The sequence below is a fragment of the Sarcophilus harrisii genome, chromosome 6, assembly GCF_902635505.1.
Source record: "Sarcophilus harrisii chromosome 6, mSarHar1.11, whole genome shotgun sequence".
Taxonomy (NCBI): domain Eukaryota; kingdom Metazoa; phylum Chordata; class Mammalia; order Dasyuromorphia; family Dasyuridae; genus Sarcophilus; species Sarcophilus harrisii.
This window is the reverse complement of record NC_045431.1, coordinates 37,412,781-37,428,406: the sequence shown is the minus strand read 5'-3', so window position 1 is coordinate 37,428,406 and position 15,626 is coordinate 37,412,781. Positions and strand designations below refer to the sequence as shown.

General features: G+C 41.2%; 1 protein-coding gene across 2 annotated transcripts in view; it reads left to right on the top strand.

Annotated features, from left to right (window-relative positions):
* Positions 1 to 15,626, top strand: part of LNX1 (ligand of numb-protein X 1) — a 208,876-nt gene that overhangs the window by 61,673 nt on the left and 131,577 nt on the right. Inside the window, exon 1 of one of the 2 annotated variants that reach the window (XM_003773249.4) lies at positions 10,425 to 10,745. The exons of the other annotated variant lie outside the window; for it this stretch is intronic. The gene's annotated coding sequence lies outside the window, so the exon portion shown is untranslated. Of the gene's footprint in view, positions 1 to 10,424; positions 10,746 to 15,626 lie in introns of those variants that run through there. 2 annotated transcript variants of the gene reach the window in all.

Genomic DNA, 15,626 nt, shown 5'->3' with positions numbered 1-15,626 from the left:
CAAACTTCTTACTATCCAAGCGCCAACTTGTAAGCAAGGGATTGAGTGATTTGGGTCATCTTCAGCCTTGGAAAGCTAGAACTTAAGCAAAACAGGTACTCATGTGAAATTGGATTGTGGAGCAGAAGTGCAGGACTTTTGCTTGGGAGGAGATGAGGTGTCTGTGAATTTGCATGGGAAAAGAAATCATTTTTAATTTGACTCGCCTCCAGTTGAAATTTAATATTTCTTTCAATTATTTAAAAACATTGGACTTTCAATTCCAATGGACTTGTGATGGAGAGAGCCATCTGCATCCAGAGAGAGTATTATGGGAACAGAATGTGGATCACACACAACGTAGTATTTTCAGCTTTTTTGTTGTTATTTGCTTGCTTTTTGTATTTTTTCTCATTTTTTTCCTTTTTGATCTGAATTTTCTTGTGCGGTATGATACTTGTGGAAATATGAGGGAACGGAATGTGGATCACAACATAGTATTTTCAGCTTTTTTGTTGTTATTTGCTTGCTTTTTGTATTCTTCCTCATTTTTTTTTTCTTTTTGATCTGATTTTTCCTGTGGAAATATATATAGAAGAATTGCACGTTTCATCTATATTGGATTTTTTTTTTTTTCTGAAGCAATCGGGGTTAAGTGACTTGCTCAGGGTCACACAGCTAGGAAGTGTCTGATACGAGATTTGAACTCGGGTCCTCCTGACTTCAGGGCTGGTACTCTATTCACTGCGCCACCTAGCTGCCCCTATATTGGATTTTTTTTAGCCTATATCTAACTATATATAACTTGCTATCTCGAGGGGTAGGGAGAAAGGGAAGGAGAAAAAATATGGAATACAAAGTATTGCAAAGGTGAATGTTTGCATGTATTTTGAAAATAAAAAATTTGGGCTTTGCATTTAAGTTTTAAGTAAATACATTTTAAAAACCAAACAAACAAACAATGGGCCAACTAGATGGTGCACTGGATACAGCTCAGTCCTTGGAGTCAGGAGTTAAAACACAGCCTAAGATATTTTCCAGCTGTGTGACTCTAGGCAAATTATTTCACCCCAATCGCACCCCAAAACAAAAAGCCTGTCACTCTGAGAGGGGATCCAGAGGTTTTGACCAAACTGGTCAGTGGGTCCATGACACACAAAAAGATTAAGAACTTCTGGTCTAAACTAGACAGTTGGACTCTGACTGTAGCTTGTTTGCCAATTCCCTGTCCAAGAGATAAGGTAAGAAGTCCTGGAGGAACTGAAGGAACATATAGAATATACAGTTGACATGTCCCTGGTACCCACTCCAGGAGCTCTCAGCCCACGCTGGGGAGCATAAATACAAAAACTTGTGGGAACTCCAGACCGGCCCTGTAGCCCGATTTAGACTCTCCTGCCCCCTCCAAGTGGTATCTAAGGTGGAGCCAAAGGTCTCTCTGATCAGGTAGGAATGATTAGATTATGAAACAGCTCTTCCAAAAGTTTACTGCTTCCAAAATCCTTCCTCCAAGAAAACTCCTGTTCCTCTTCCCTTTTAACCTGGCTTTCTAAGCCCATTACCGGCTGTTAGATTGATTACACTGCACTGGGAACCAGTTACAGCCAATTTGTTGCCTCCACCCTCCTGACTAAGGTTTTTCTCTCTAATTGTGGAAAGGCCCAATCTCCCATTAAAGGGATTTCGGGTCTCGGAGAGCAGGCGGGGAGGGTCTGGCTTTGGAAGAAGCTTGTAGTGGGTTTTGAGCTGGACTTGGGAGGAGCCACTGGAGCTCATCGAATAGCAAGGTGACACGGTTAGTGCTGGGCCTTCGGAGCATGAGTTTGGCAGTTGAGTTAGCAGAGGGGCTGGAGGGGCATCCCCCTGGAGGGATGCCAGTCCAGGCGGGAGGTGAAGGGGTTGCACCTGCCTGGTAGCAGACTCGGAGGAGAGATGGTGTGTTCAAGAGCTGTAGACAAGGGACAATTGGCTGGACTTTAAAAGTACTGGGTATAGGGTATAGGGGAGATTGCAAGCCCGAGAGACTGGGAGAAGGGAATAAGGGGGAAGTTTGAGTCCAACATCTGGGCTGAAGCAATCCCCTCCTTTCCTATCACCCTGAGGTTAAGGGGCCACTGTTTGATCCAGGCATAGCTGCCATTAATACAAGAACTCCCCTAGCGTTTCCCTGTGGGCAGCCGGAGATTTGCCCGGTCCGGACCCAGATATCCTCGAAAGGGTCCTAGGAAAACAGTCGCTGTCCACCTGTGCCAGGATCTCGTATCTTCCACCTCAAGCTGGCAGCTCCAGCCTTAGCTGCCCACAGTGCCCTACAGAGCATGTGGCTCTGAAAGAAACGCTCAGTCCGGCCCATTTAGGAGGCCTGCTCCGGGGAAAGTCTGTAGAAGGCCTCCCCTACTTTTGTTCTGCGCTCCCCACCAGTGAGGGTCTTTTTGTAAAGGGCCGACAAGCTCTAACTGGGACCTCCAGGAGCCAAGAGTTCTGCAAGCTTCCACACGGAGGCCTCCATCAGTTCCAGAACTAAGGGCCCCATCAAGGGGCTCCTTGTCCTTTGAATAATGGAAGTTCTTGCCTAGTTAAAAAATCCACACTGTACCTAGACAGGAGTGGAATGTGGGCAGCCTCTCCCTGCCCCATGCTACGTCAATTATTTCCTGGCCTTCATAATTAGAACTTCTCTTCCAGGCCCTTTGTTTTCTTACTGCAGGTCATCCCTGCCTTTCTCTCTAAGCCAATGGAAGGTACAAACACTAAGGGCCATCAGACCTTGAAAAAGGGATGGGCTGATAATAATCAATATTTGTGTTAGACTGTTTAAAAGAACTAGGCTTTATAAAGTTGGATTATTGTGGTGGTGTAAGAAACGGTGAATCAGTGGAGTTAGAAAAATAGGAAAGACTTGGGCTTCTGAAGGATATTACACAACTGCAGAGAAATAGGACAAACAAGCATAGTATGGCCTTATATGGATGTATATAAGGATGCATCTGTGTGTGTGTGTGTGTGTGTATAAATATGTGTATATATCTCCAGATAAACATGTATGTGTGTATATATTATATTACATATGTATATATTAAACATACACCTATAGACACACAAACTTTAATTGTTAACTTGGGAAAATAGGAAGGAAGGGGGGGAAAAGAATAAAGAATTCACAGCAACGAACAAAAGAAAACCTACAAGAAAGCAAAGAAAAGATGGACAGCTCTGAACACAATGTGCAGTATTTATTATATAGGCTTTCTTGAAATGGAAACTTATTTTTTTTTTAATTTAATAGCCTTTTATTTACAGGATATATACATGGGTAATTGCCAAACCTCTTGTTCCAATTTTTCACCTCTTACCCCCCCCCACCCCCTCCCCTAGATGGCAGGATGACCAGTAGATGTTAAATATATTAAAATATAACTTAGATACACAATAAGTATACATGACCAAAACATTATTTTGCTGTACAAAAAGAATCAGACTCTGAATTATTGTACAATTAGCTTGTGAAGGAAATCAAAAATGCAGGTGTGCATAAATATAGGGAATGGGAATTTAATGTAATGGTTTTTAGTCATCTCCCAGAGTTCTTTTTCTGGGCATAGCTAGTTCAGTTCATTACTGCTCCATTAGAAATGATTTGGTTGATCTCGTTGCTGAGGATGGCCTGGTCCATCAGAACTGGTCATCATATAGTATTGTTGTTGAAGTATATAATGATCTCCTGGTCCTGCTCATTTCACTCAGCATCAGTTCGTGTAAGTCTCTCCAGGCCTTTCTGAAATCATCCTGTTGGTCATTTCTTACAGAACAGTAATATTCCATAATATTCATATACCACAATTTATTCAGCCATTCTCCAACTGATGGACATCCATTCAGTTTCCAGTTTCTAGCCACTACAAAAAGGGCTGCCACAAACATTCGTGCACATACAGGTCCCTTTCCCTTCTTTATAATCTCTTTGGGATATAATCCCAGTAGTAACACTGCTGGATCAAAGGGTATGCACAGTTTGATAACTTTTTGAGCATAGTTCCAAACTACTCTCCAAAATGGTTGGATTCGTTCACAACTCCACCAACAATGCATCAATGTCCCAGTTTTCCCGCATCCCCTCCAACACTCATCATTATTTTTTCCTGTCATCTTAGCCAATCTGACAGGTGTGTAGTGGTATCTTAGAGTTGTCTTAATTTGCATTTCTCTGATTAATAATGACGAAATGGAAACTTATTACTTAATATTTTGAATCCTCATGTTCTGCTGTACTCGGGCCTTTTTTTTTAATTGTGTATTTAGATTCGTAAAATGCTTGGAAAATCTTTAAAATACCATATTAACCAAGTATATGAAAAAGCTGTGATATCATGAGGAAAGGGGGGCTGGGGAACCCTTTCAAAAATTCACACTGTAAGCTTTCTATGGCTAGATAAATTCTAGGAAGTAGTCTGAAGCAGAAAGAGGTTAAGTGTGATGACTAGATAATGATGAGCTTTTCGATAGGACAGGAAGAGGATAAATTAAGCCAGAGGGGAAACATTCAAAGTTGCTTTTTATAATAATTACAATAATTATAATTATTATGCCTTTGTGAATTTCTTCTGGAAATTGGTAATGTTTTAATGTTACACTGTAAGCAATGTCATACTAGAATGCCCTCCCCTTTCTCTCTTTGCCTCCTAGTTCTTAAAAAATCTTTTAAACCCCAATTCACATTCCATTTCCTCCGTGAAAGTGGTCCCTCACTCATCCTCCTCCTCAATAAGAAGCTTCTGGATCTTTTGTAGCGTTTTGCTTTAAAACACTTCTCTACTGCATTTATCTTGTATAATTTTGTCTTATAATTTTGGGTGTTTTAGGCAAACTCTCTGCTTGCCATTAATAGCTCTGGGCAGTATAAGGTAGGAGATCCAGAGCCATTGATTCTCCCCAACACACACACATCTAGATGGATTCATAATTTTGCTGCAGTTCCCTCTCTGACTCTACTTTCTTTTCATACACCCACTAAAAAAGAGTTGCCACGGGTGATGTGCTGCTAAAGGTTTAATAAACAGCTCTTTGAGGGAGGAATAATGTATGCATGATATGCTGTTAATTTTGAGTTAGTATCATTTTCCTCACTATTATTCTAGATTAAAGTTCCTTAAACTGTGGGTCACAAACCCATATTAGGTCTTATAACTAAATGTCGGGATCATGGAATTATGATTTATTATCCGAAAATATTCAATTTATCTGCTTACTTTAAATATCTATACACCTGGGATCGTGTAAAAAGGGTCTCAAATGGGAAAAGTTTAAGAAGCTCCAACAAAACAATGAACTCAAGCCCCAATTTGTAGCATTTGCTAATTTTTGATATACACATATTTATATATACACATGATATACACTCTACAGTTTTGTAGAGTGCTGTTAAAGCTGCCTCTCTCCACAATAATTGGAAACATGGAAACTTTCCCAGCGGTTCTGAGACTCAATCATCCCAAAGTCTGAATGGTTCCTTGCGCCAATCGCTCGCTCTTTTCCCAGCTAACCAGATCAAGTCGACCAGGCTCCCTTGATCAGCCTCCTGCATGTGTATAGTGAAATCCACTTGGTATATTGTCAGTCTGAGAGCAAGGTCTGAGTCGGGTACCAGCGTTTAACACAAGCTGGCAGACAAGTTCTTCTCCCTCCCCAAAGGGAACACCCTTCCAGTAGCCAGAGAAGTGCATTTGGTTTTGGAACGAGCATTTGTGTTCAGCCTTATCAGCTTTTAAACCAGATTTACAACCTAATACTTTCTCTTTTCTTTTAGAGGGATTTTTGTCGCTTTCTTTTTTTTAAATAAGACTTCTCCTTCCCCTCCCTCCCATTATTCCTGGTAGTTTCCAAAAAGCAGAATTTAAGAAAGGGAAAACAAATATTGTTTGATGTCAAAATCCCTCAATTTTCATTTGTGAATTTTCTGAAAGTTTGTAGCTCAGGTTGGGCGTGGGTTATTATCCTTCCAGCGGAAAGTTAATATGCACTGGGGGAAAGTTCCTTACCCTGATAAAAGCCCAGGTACTAATAAACAAACAAACAAACAACCGAAAGTTAAATATCCCGAAGGCAGGCATTTAAAGAGCTTGGATTTGCCCCAGAGCTGTAGACCAGAACCATCCCTCCCCCCAAGGGCTTTCTGGATGACTTGTTGTGTTCACTGATCCCAAGCTAGATCCTATTTCAGTTTTAAAGTAGCAAAGTTGAAGGTACTTTTACAAATCCTCCTACCCCCCACCCCCCACCCCCCATATAGAGTACTGTGACCTACCCACAGGATCAAAGACTTTTGAAGCAGGGAAGATTTTGTTCGGCTCCAATCATTTTACAGATCCCTCTTGTTGCATTCTCCCAGCTCCTAAAAGCTCTGTATCCCACCCACCCCGAAAGTGACCTTGTATACCTCCCATACATAAATATGTACATCTATTCCGAAAGAATGTAAGGGATTTTATTTTTGTTATTCCCAGTACCTGGCACTCTTCCGGCTTTGAACAGAGAACTTGATTATAGGGAGAGCTAGGGCTCTTGGTGATCAAATGACCTGACCAAGGTCACAAAAGTAATAAGGTTTTCTGACTCAAAATCCAACAGCACTATTTCTCATCCCCATTGTTGTTATTTAGTCTTGACTGACTCTTCACAACCCCATTTGGGGGGGGTTTCTTGGCAAAAATACTGTAGTGGTTTTTTTATTTCCTTCTCCAGCTCATTTTACAGATGAGGAAACTGAGGCGGCAAATGGGGTCAAATGACTTGCCTAGGGTCACATAGCTAGGCAGTATCTAGAGCTGGGTTTGAACTGAGAAAGAGTCCTCCTGACTCCAAGCCTGGTGCTCTATCCCCTGCACCACCTCGATGCCCTTCCAATCCCTCAGCCTGCTTCGATTATTATTCCCATATTGTTAAGGACCATGCCTGGGTGAAGGGGCAGGTCAGTCCTCCTAGAGCCTCCACAGCTGTGGATCATAAACTTGAAGGCATTGCAAAGCAGCCTTGGCAGATGTTCCTCGTGGATTGGGAATGAAATAAATTGGAGGCAGAGGGAAGAGGAGGGAGGTCAGAACAGCCTCTCAGTCTCCTTGTATCCTCCTCCTCCTCCTCCTCCTCCTCCTCCTCCTCCTCCTCCTCCTCTCACGCTAGATAATACAGTGGATAGAGTGTAGCTCTGGAGTCAGGAAGAGCTGAGTTCAAATCCTACTTCAGACATTTTGGGTAAATTCTTCCCTCTCTGTGTACCTCTATTTCTTCATTTGTTAAATGGAGATAATAGTAGCACATCATGGAGTTGTGAGGGTAGTGATATATGAATGAGTTGTTGTTATTTTAGTATTAATAATGATAATAATAGTAGCAATAAATAAGTTCAGAGAGGTTGTGCCTTATACAGGCTTAGAAATACAGGATACTCTGGCACTCCAGCACAGCTACAACCTCTTCCCTACTGTGTGAGAGCAGTATGACTGCTTGAGATGAGAGGGAGACAACACCTGCCCCATTTAACTCACAGAGTTGGTACAAAAATAAAATTAATGTCTACTAATAGCAACTCACATTTCAATAGCACTTTAAGACAGTTTTCTTCACAAGTCTGGGAGGCAGCTGGTATATGTAGCTCACTCCAGGTAAAGAAATTGAAACTCAGTTTAACTAATTCCCTAGTAAGTCATAAAACTAATAAATGTCAGAACCATAGTCTGGAAGATCGGTTTTTAATAACTGTGCATGTATAGCCTATATTGGATTGCTTCCTGTCTTGGGAAGGGGAAAAGAGGGAGAAAAAAATTTGGAACTGAAAATCATACAGAAATGAATGTTGAAACTATTTTTGCATGTTATTGAAAAACTAAAGTACTATTTTTTATTTTATTTTTTTAAGGCTTCTAAGTTTGATGTCCTCATTATGACAGGTATTTAATATATTTGTTTAATTAAATGTATTACAGTGTCGACCTCCAAAGTCTAGTCTTTTGAAAAGAAGCCAAAAGAATTGGCTTTCAAGGCCCGGAGGGCTGTGTCACCTTGGGCAATACACCCTCAGTGCTCTCCCCAGCTTCTTAAACTGTGAGTTGCAAGCCCCACATGGAGTCATGTAAATGGGATTACTGGTTTGAATTCCTGCTCTGTCACTTATTACCTTTGTGACCTTCCACAGATGACTTGATCACTAAGAGCCCTAGTTTTCCCCATAAAAGGCAGTCATGAAATTGGGACCATCAATAAATGTTTGCTCTGTATCCCTGATTTATATACTTATATCCTATATACCTGGGGGGGGGGGGTCACATAAAAATTTCTCCTGGGGAAAAGTGGTCACAAGTAGAAAAAGTTTAAGAAGCCCTTCAAGTCTAGGCTCCTGTCAGAGTGCCAGAGAAGGTACCCATCTGCATGGAGAGGCAGTTCTTCACTGGGAAGCTCCCAACACTGATGAAATCATACATCCAGGCCATGAAAAAAACCTGGCACCTTTCAAAATGAGCATTTGCATAAGGGAAGGTATAAGGACAGGCGAAGGAAGAAGTACTTGAGAATTCTAGCACCTTTTTCGGGGAGGGCAGGGGAGGCAGTTTTTAGAGGCACTGTGTTGCAAGGAACCCCTTAAAATTATCTGGGCCATTCTTGAAAGAAGATGACTGGCTGCCCTATTTTTAAAGGCCTCCGGGATAGGAGATTCCACAGTTTCCCCAGGTGGTACATTCCAGTGCATAGTCTAAATTGTTCAAGAATCCTGGAAAGAGGCCACAAAAACATAAAGCATCGAAATTCAATTATGAATGAATAAATACTTCTTTACCACACTCGCTCGCGTGAGCTCTTTGATATTCCCATAACAACCCATTTTGTTAGGAGGTAAGTAGCATTAGCTTTATTTTTCCTGGTGGAAAAAGACTGAAATGGCATACAGCCCAATACATACAATAAGCTAGGAATAGAAATAACTACTTCTGACTCCTCCTTCCTGTCTCTAACTAGCAGGCAAAGTCGCCTTATTAATAGCATTCTAATCTGAATCATTTAAATGACTTGTAATTGCAGGCCTCCAAAGAATTGTAACTGCCCCGTGCCAGCTGAGCAAGCTGTAATGGGCATGACTACTGTTACAAACGTCTGAGTGTGGCTTTGGAACAAAAAAAAATGCATTTTAAAAGTTTGACATCTCATTGGAAATTAGCAGGCAGCTCTCCTGGTTAAGAGTTGATGAAGGCTCACTCTCCGGGCAAAACAAAACAAAAAAACTGGGGTTTTACTCAGAAGATCTGGATTCAAAATCTGGTTCTTTGTGGGTTTCCTAAGGTAAACTTTTAATTCTCAGAATCTTTTTCTTCTTCTGAAAACAGGGATTTCTTGAAGTTCTCTTCAGCCCTAACATTTTGAGTGAAAATTGAATGCGGTCCAACAAAATGAAGTCATTTAACAAGCACTTACGTGTTTGCATAGTGCTGGGCACAGTATGTAGGACATTGAAACAAACATAGAAACAATCTCTGCCCTCAAGAAGCTTATAGTCTTTTGGAGGAAACAGCATGTGAATAAAGAAATTGGTTATAAAGCCTATACAAAAATTCTTATCAGAGTGCTTAGAGAAGGAGAAGGTTAGAAAGAGAGGGAGAAAGAAATTGGAACTCAGAAATCTAGTTTTCAACATTCATTTGTGTTAGATTTTGAAACAGTATGAAAGCAATCTACTTGATCTAAGCAAGGAGAAAATCGATCCTTAGAAACTACTTCTAAAATTAAAAAAATAAAACTTATACCCGTAAATACAAAGTAGGTTGGGCTTTTTTTTAAACTTTTTTTTTTTTATTAAAGCTTTTTATTTACAAAACATGAATGGGTAAATTTTCAACATTGATCTTTGCAAAACCTTCTGTTCCAAATTTTCCCCTCCTTCCCTCCCTCCCTCCCTCCCTTAGATGGCAGGTAGTCCACCACATTTCTGTAGAAGGATTTCTCTGTGTATATATAATATATGTGTGTGTATATATACATATTGAATAATATGAGTATATACACACATATAGATATACATGTACAAATATACATATAATTTCATGGAATCCTAGAAGCAAAAATCATAGAAGTAGAAACTTCGAAACCATCCAATCCATAAGAGGCACTTGAGTCTGGAACTGAAGGGACTTGCCAAGGTCACCGAGGTGGTGAGGAGTGAGGAGATTGGGTATTTGAACCCAGGTGCTCCCCTCCCTCTCCCGCCCGCTCTACTGCAATCGAGTTTCTCGTGGCTTAGAGCAGGTGACCGACTCTCTCCCCTCGGGGGGTTTAAAGTTCTCCGGGAAGTCTCTAGCGTTAGAGAGCCCAGTCTTGTGGCAAACTGACTACCCTGGAAGTCCTTTTCCAGCCGGCTCCCGGGCGGGCGGGTGGGGAGGTGACTTAAAAAGGAAAGTACATAGCTCGGTGCAAATGAGTCTAAGTGAATAATTTGCACCTGGCTCAGGTATTCGGGCAGATGCCAGGCAGGGAGGAATTTACTGCCCGGCTCGATCAGTCACCAAGGTGGAAGCCACGAAGATGAGCTCTGCAGGCTCGGCGTGATGTCACACGTTTCCTGCTCCGGGCCAACCAATACCATTCATTCCCCTTCCGCACAGACACCTGCGGGAGGAAGGCAAATGGGGTGGCAGGACGCGGCGCCCGAGTTAGACTGACTTACGGGCGAGGGATGTGGGGGCTCTGCCAGACCGGGGCCGGCCGGGGAACGCTTAACACCTGCAAAGGTGAGTCGAACCGCCCATCTTCTCCCTGGAGATTTAGGCCACTGGTCACATTGTTTCGAACAGGAAACAGGAAAGAAATGGAGCGAGTGAGTACAAGTTTACTTTTTTCCTCAGGAGACAAGGGAGAGAAGGTGGATGCCTGTGGAGCTTCTGGTCACCCAAGGAAATTCTCCCAAGCCACATGGCTAAGGCTTCCTTTGGACAAATGGAAAGCATGAAGTCAGTCTTTTCCTTTCTGGGATAGTGATTTCTTTTTTCCCCCTTTTCTCTCTTCCCCTTCCCCCCCCCCCCCAAAAAAAATATCTCTGCATTGTAAGGTGAGAGGAAGAAATCTTTGAAATTTAATTTAAAGTGGTAAACTTTCTTTTTAACTCTAATCTATAGTGTTAAATTCAGTGGGGGAGGGAGATTTTCTTAATACTAATTTCCAGGTGGGGGAAGGGAGATGTTTATAATGCTCATTTCGATCCACTCTTAGAACCTGGCGAACTCTGTTCAGATTCGATTCGTTTTTTGCTTTTATCACAATTCATTTTTACCCAAAATTGTGCCAAATGGGGGAGGGGAGGAAGGAATGTCCTTAAAACTTTCTTTTTAAGCACCTATTTTTAAAAGTGCCTTCCGAATGCTTCCTTATCCTCCCCTCTCGACCTATCCACTCCCCAGTGTTCCTGGCCCCTACTTTTTTTTAAAAAGAAGGCAAATGTTTAATTTTTATCCTCAATTGTACAAGCTGTTTTTTGTTTTTTTGTTTTTTTTAAGAGACTGTGATCTGGATTAGAATACTTTATATTTAACCTTGTGTTTATTAAACCTGTAGCTCAGGTAACATGGATTATCTTTCCTGAGCTTCATGAATGGGGTACAAAGGTGTTTTTTTTTCCCCTGTGTAGGTTAACTCCCCTCCCTCCTCTTGCTTGTAATAGTAAATAAACTGTTTAATTGTTCTGCCAGGACCTTACTTTTTTTTTTCTCTTAAAAGTAACTTTACCTCTAGGACCCATTTTTTTTTCTTTTGGTTTCCTTAAAGATCTCACAGCCTGCAGTCTCACCCCCAGTGTGCCAACTGAACATGGAAGGGATTTAGATGAAAGCGGGAAGGTTGGAGAATCTGTGGCGTGCAAGCCACACACGATACTGAGAGGTCAGGGCCTGGCTGTGGGAAACCCTCGGAAAGAACTAGTGCCGAGGTGCAATATGTCCAACCTCCTACATCAGCTGTTTTGCTGAGACTTGTTAGCAAAAAAAAAAAAAAAAAAAAGTTTGCAAGGAAGTGATCTGTTAGTAATTATGCTGATATTCATCCACCCCAAAAGTCAAAGTGCACATTCATTCTCCCAAAGTAGAAATGGAAACAATCTGGGGAAGTTGGTCTCGGACAGAGTAGCCTCTCACCGAGCCAAACTAGTCCTGCTGTGGCTGCCAATTCCTCTTATTCCTTTGAGATCACTATTGTTCTCCTCTCTGACCCTTGTGTCCTTTTTTTCTGAGCTCATGTGCTTGGCCGGTGGCTGCTGCCTTTGCCTTATTGGAAATGGGACTCAGCACGATCTCCTAGAACTAGTATTTACCCAAGGCAAATGTATATGAAAATCACAAAACCTCTCTTAAATGGGATTATCTCCACTTCACTGTGGTTCGGTAGTTCCTCGATCTTTTTAAATGATAAATTTGAATCTGTGTCAATTTCATTTCTTCTTCTCTTCCTTTCCCCATCTGTGTCTCTCTCTTGATGTTAAAGGTGGCGATTTTATATGCAAACAGATATTGGGAGGTTAAGGAAGTTGTGAGTAGTGAAGGAGAGGAAAAGGCGGACAAAGACCAGAATCCTAGAGAAAGCCTAGAAAGCTTTCAGGCCATTTAGTCTAATCTGCTTATTTTGCAGATAAGGAAACTGAGACCTAGGTAAATCACCTACTGAAGATCACAAGGGGTAAGGGGAAGAAAAGAGGGAGAGATCAAGGAGTCAGAATTTAGTTTTAAAGTTTGTCCTGGACTTCTATTGGGAGCACAGATTTTAATAATCATGCTATTAATTGTTGTTACAAATTGTAAATTATTAAACTTCATCATTGACAGTTCCCATGAAACCTAACAACGACAACAAAAAAGGAGGGAAGCAGTATCAAAGCTTTTGAATTTCTTCCATAAAGCAGGCTGGGCTGATTGCCACTGGTTTGAGTCTCCAGCAGAAGGAAGGAACTGCTGTGCCCTGTCTGCTCTGTCCCACCTGCTATTTCCCTCCTGTTCTTTCACCTATCCTAGAGAACAGCAAATGCCGTGTATCTCGCAAACCACTGGGCAAATACTCCATTTGTTGTCTGGAGTAATGGGATGATGGCAGTAGTTACTTTGTCACTACCAGATTCTGTACAACACAACAGAGGTTTCTTTACAACCTCGTTGTAAATATTAATCCCAGGAAGATTTCCTGCCAAGGAGATATTTGCATATTTGCAAAAATGAGAAATGGCCCTTTCCCTGCCTCACTGGGTGCTTCCATTCTACTGAGAGAAGAAAACTACAGGTTGTACAGATGGAGTGTGTTTAAGAGAAGAAATTCAGGCAGTAATTTTATTCCAAGGACATGTGAGAATGGGAGGACAGTTTTAGTTTGGAGAAAGGAGGATGGTCAGGAAAGACAACCATGTTCTTTCTGGACCATAGATCTGCAGCTGGAAAGAATCCTTGAGGTCATCTAGTTCAATTTGCTGCTTGTAAATGAGGAAACTACAGAGCAGGGGATTTAAGGAACCCTGACTCCAAATTCAGCTTTCTTTTGTGTGATCTGACTTGGGACAAGGTATCTTCTTCCATAACTGGGAAGCTCTTTCTGTCTCACCTTCAGACAGTAGGTATCATGGTCAAAAGGACTGAGACCACTTTCAAGAGCTCATTGATTGTAAGAAGTAACATGGTAGCCACTGAGCATGTCACTACTGTGGATTTTCTTGAGGTTTCTTGTTTACACAGAAGGGGATTGGCAGAAAAATTGGGTGGCTGATTAATAATGAAGGCAATTGGTCCTTTTGTTTGGCCCATGAGAACACGTGGCTTAACCCAAGTCACCCAAAATAACAAAAAAAGGGAAGGGGAGGAAAATGAGAAGAGTACTAGGGAGCCCTGGATCACTGATTCCAGAATGAAAGCAGGGAAGTACAGAGAAGGGATGTACCTAGCAATGTCACTGGGGAGTCTTGGCCAAGCTTCAAGCTATGGGAAGCGGATGGTCTCATCAGAGGTTATTTCTAGACTTGACTCATGGCTGTACCAAGTTGTGACTAGAATTCTTGGGTCCTGGCCTCAGGACAGCTCCGTATGTTTTATTGGGCCCCGTTCAGGTATGATAAGCTTCTCACCTTTGAGGTCACAAGTGCCAGTAAGCTAGGGCTCTAGAGATGATGTGAAGCAGAGGAAATATGGTCAGAGCGCAGATGACTTATTGGTGAGAAAACTCAGAGTCTCTCAGGACCTACGTATAGTCAAGAGACAAAGAAGGGAAGAATAGATGCAGAAACAAGGGTCCCTCCTGCAACTGTTCAATCCTCATTTCATCCTGGAGGACAGGGTCACAGGCCTGCCTGTCCCACTCTGATTGAATAATGGCCTGGTGATTTTAGGACTGTGAATTCGAATTCCAACTTTGCTACTCTGGGAGATGATTGCTGAACAACTCTGGAAGAATACTTTTATCTCCCTACTCATCTGTTTCCTCATTTATTTGAAAAGAATAGATATGCCTGATATGTTTTAAGAATAGACTTTTATATATTTACAAACTAGATAGACAGGTTATAAACTCAGGCCTAGTGAGTTTTTCAGGTTTAGTATTTAGGGGCAATGTTTTCTTTATTAAAATGTTAATATTTCAGAAAAAATGATTTACTTATCCACTCTTGAAAGGAAACTCTGAGGTAGCACCTCACACCTCTCAGATTGGCTAAAATGACAGGAAAAGATAATGATAAATGTTGGAGGGGATGTGGGGAAACTAATGCATTGTTGGTGGAACTGTGAACTGACCCAACCATTCTGGAGAGCAATCTGGAACTATGCCCAAAGGGCTTTAAAACTGTGCATATCCTTTGACCCAGCAGTGCCATTACAGGGTCTGTACCCCCAAGGAAATCATAAAGGAGGGAAAAGGACCCCCATGTGCAAAAATGTTTGTAGCAGCTCTTTTTGTGGTAACAAAAGAATTGGAAAAGGAGTGGATGCCCATCAATGGCTGAACAAGCTGTGGTACATGAAGGTAATGGAATATTATTGTTCTATTAAAATAAAAAAAAAGCTGATTATAGAAAGGCCTGGAAAGATTTACATGAACTGATGTTGAACCAAACAAGCGGAACCAGGATTATACTGTACACAATAATAGCAAAACTGTGCCATCAACTATGAAAGACTTGGTTCTTCTCAGAGGTTCAGTGAGCCAAAATAATCCCAATAGTCTTTGGACAGAAAATGCCATTTGTATGCAGAAAAAGGAGACTAAATATAAATTAGTACATGCTATGTTCACTTCTTTTTTCTTTTTTTTTTTTATCTCTCCCATGATTTTTCCCTTTTGTTCTGATTTTTCTCTCCCAACATGATTCATAAAGCAATGTGTATTAAAAATAAACTTATAAAAATATTTAAAAAGAAAAGTTTATATTTGATATATCATTTTAGTCAATAACCTGCCTAGAATAATTTGTGGATTAAACATTACAATCCCACATTTAGTTTTTTTCCCTCGATTACGTATAAACAAAAATTTCAACATTTTTAAAAAATTGATTTCCAAATTCTCTCCCTTTCTTCTTCCTCTCCCCCTTCAATGAGTAGGCAAGCAATTTGACATGGGTTATGCAGTTATGTGAAATATTTCCATATTAG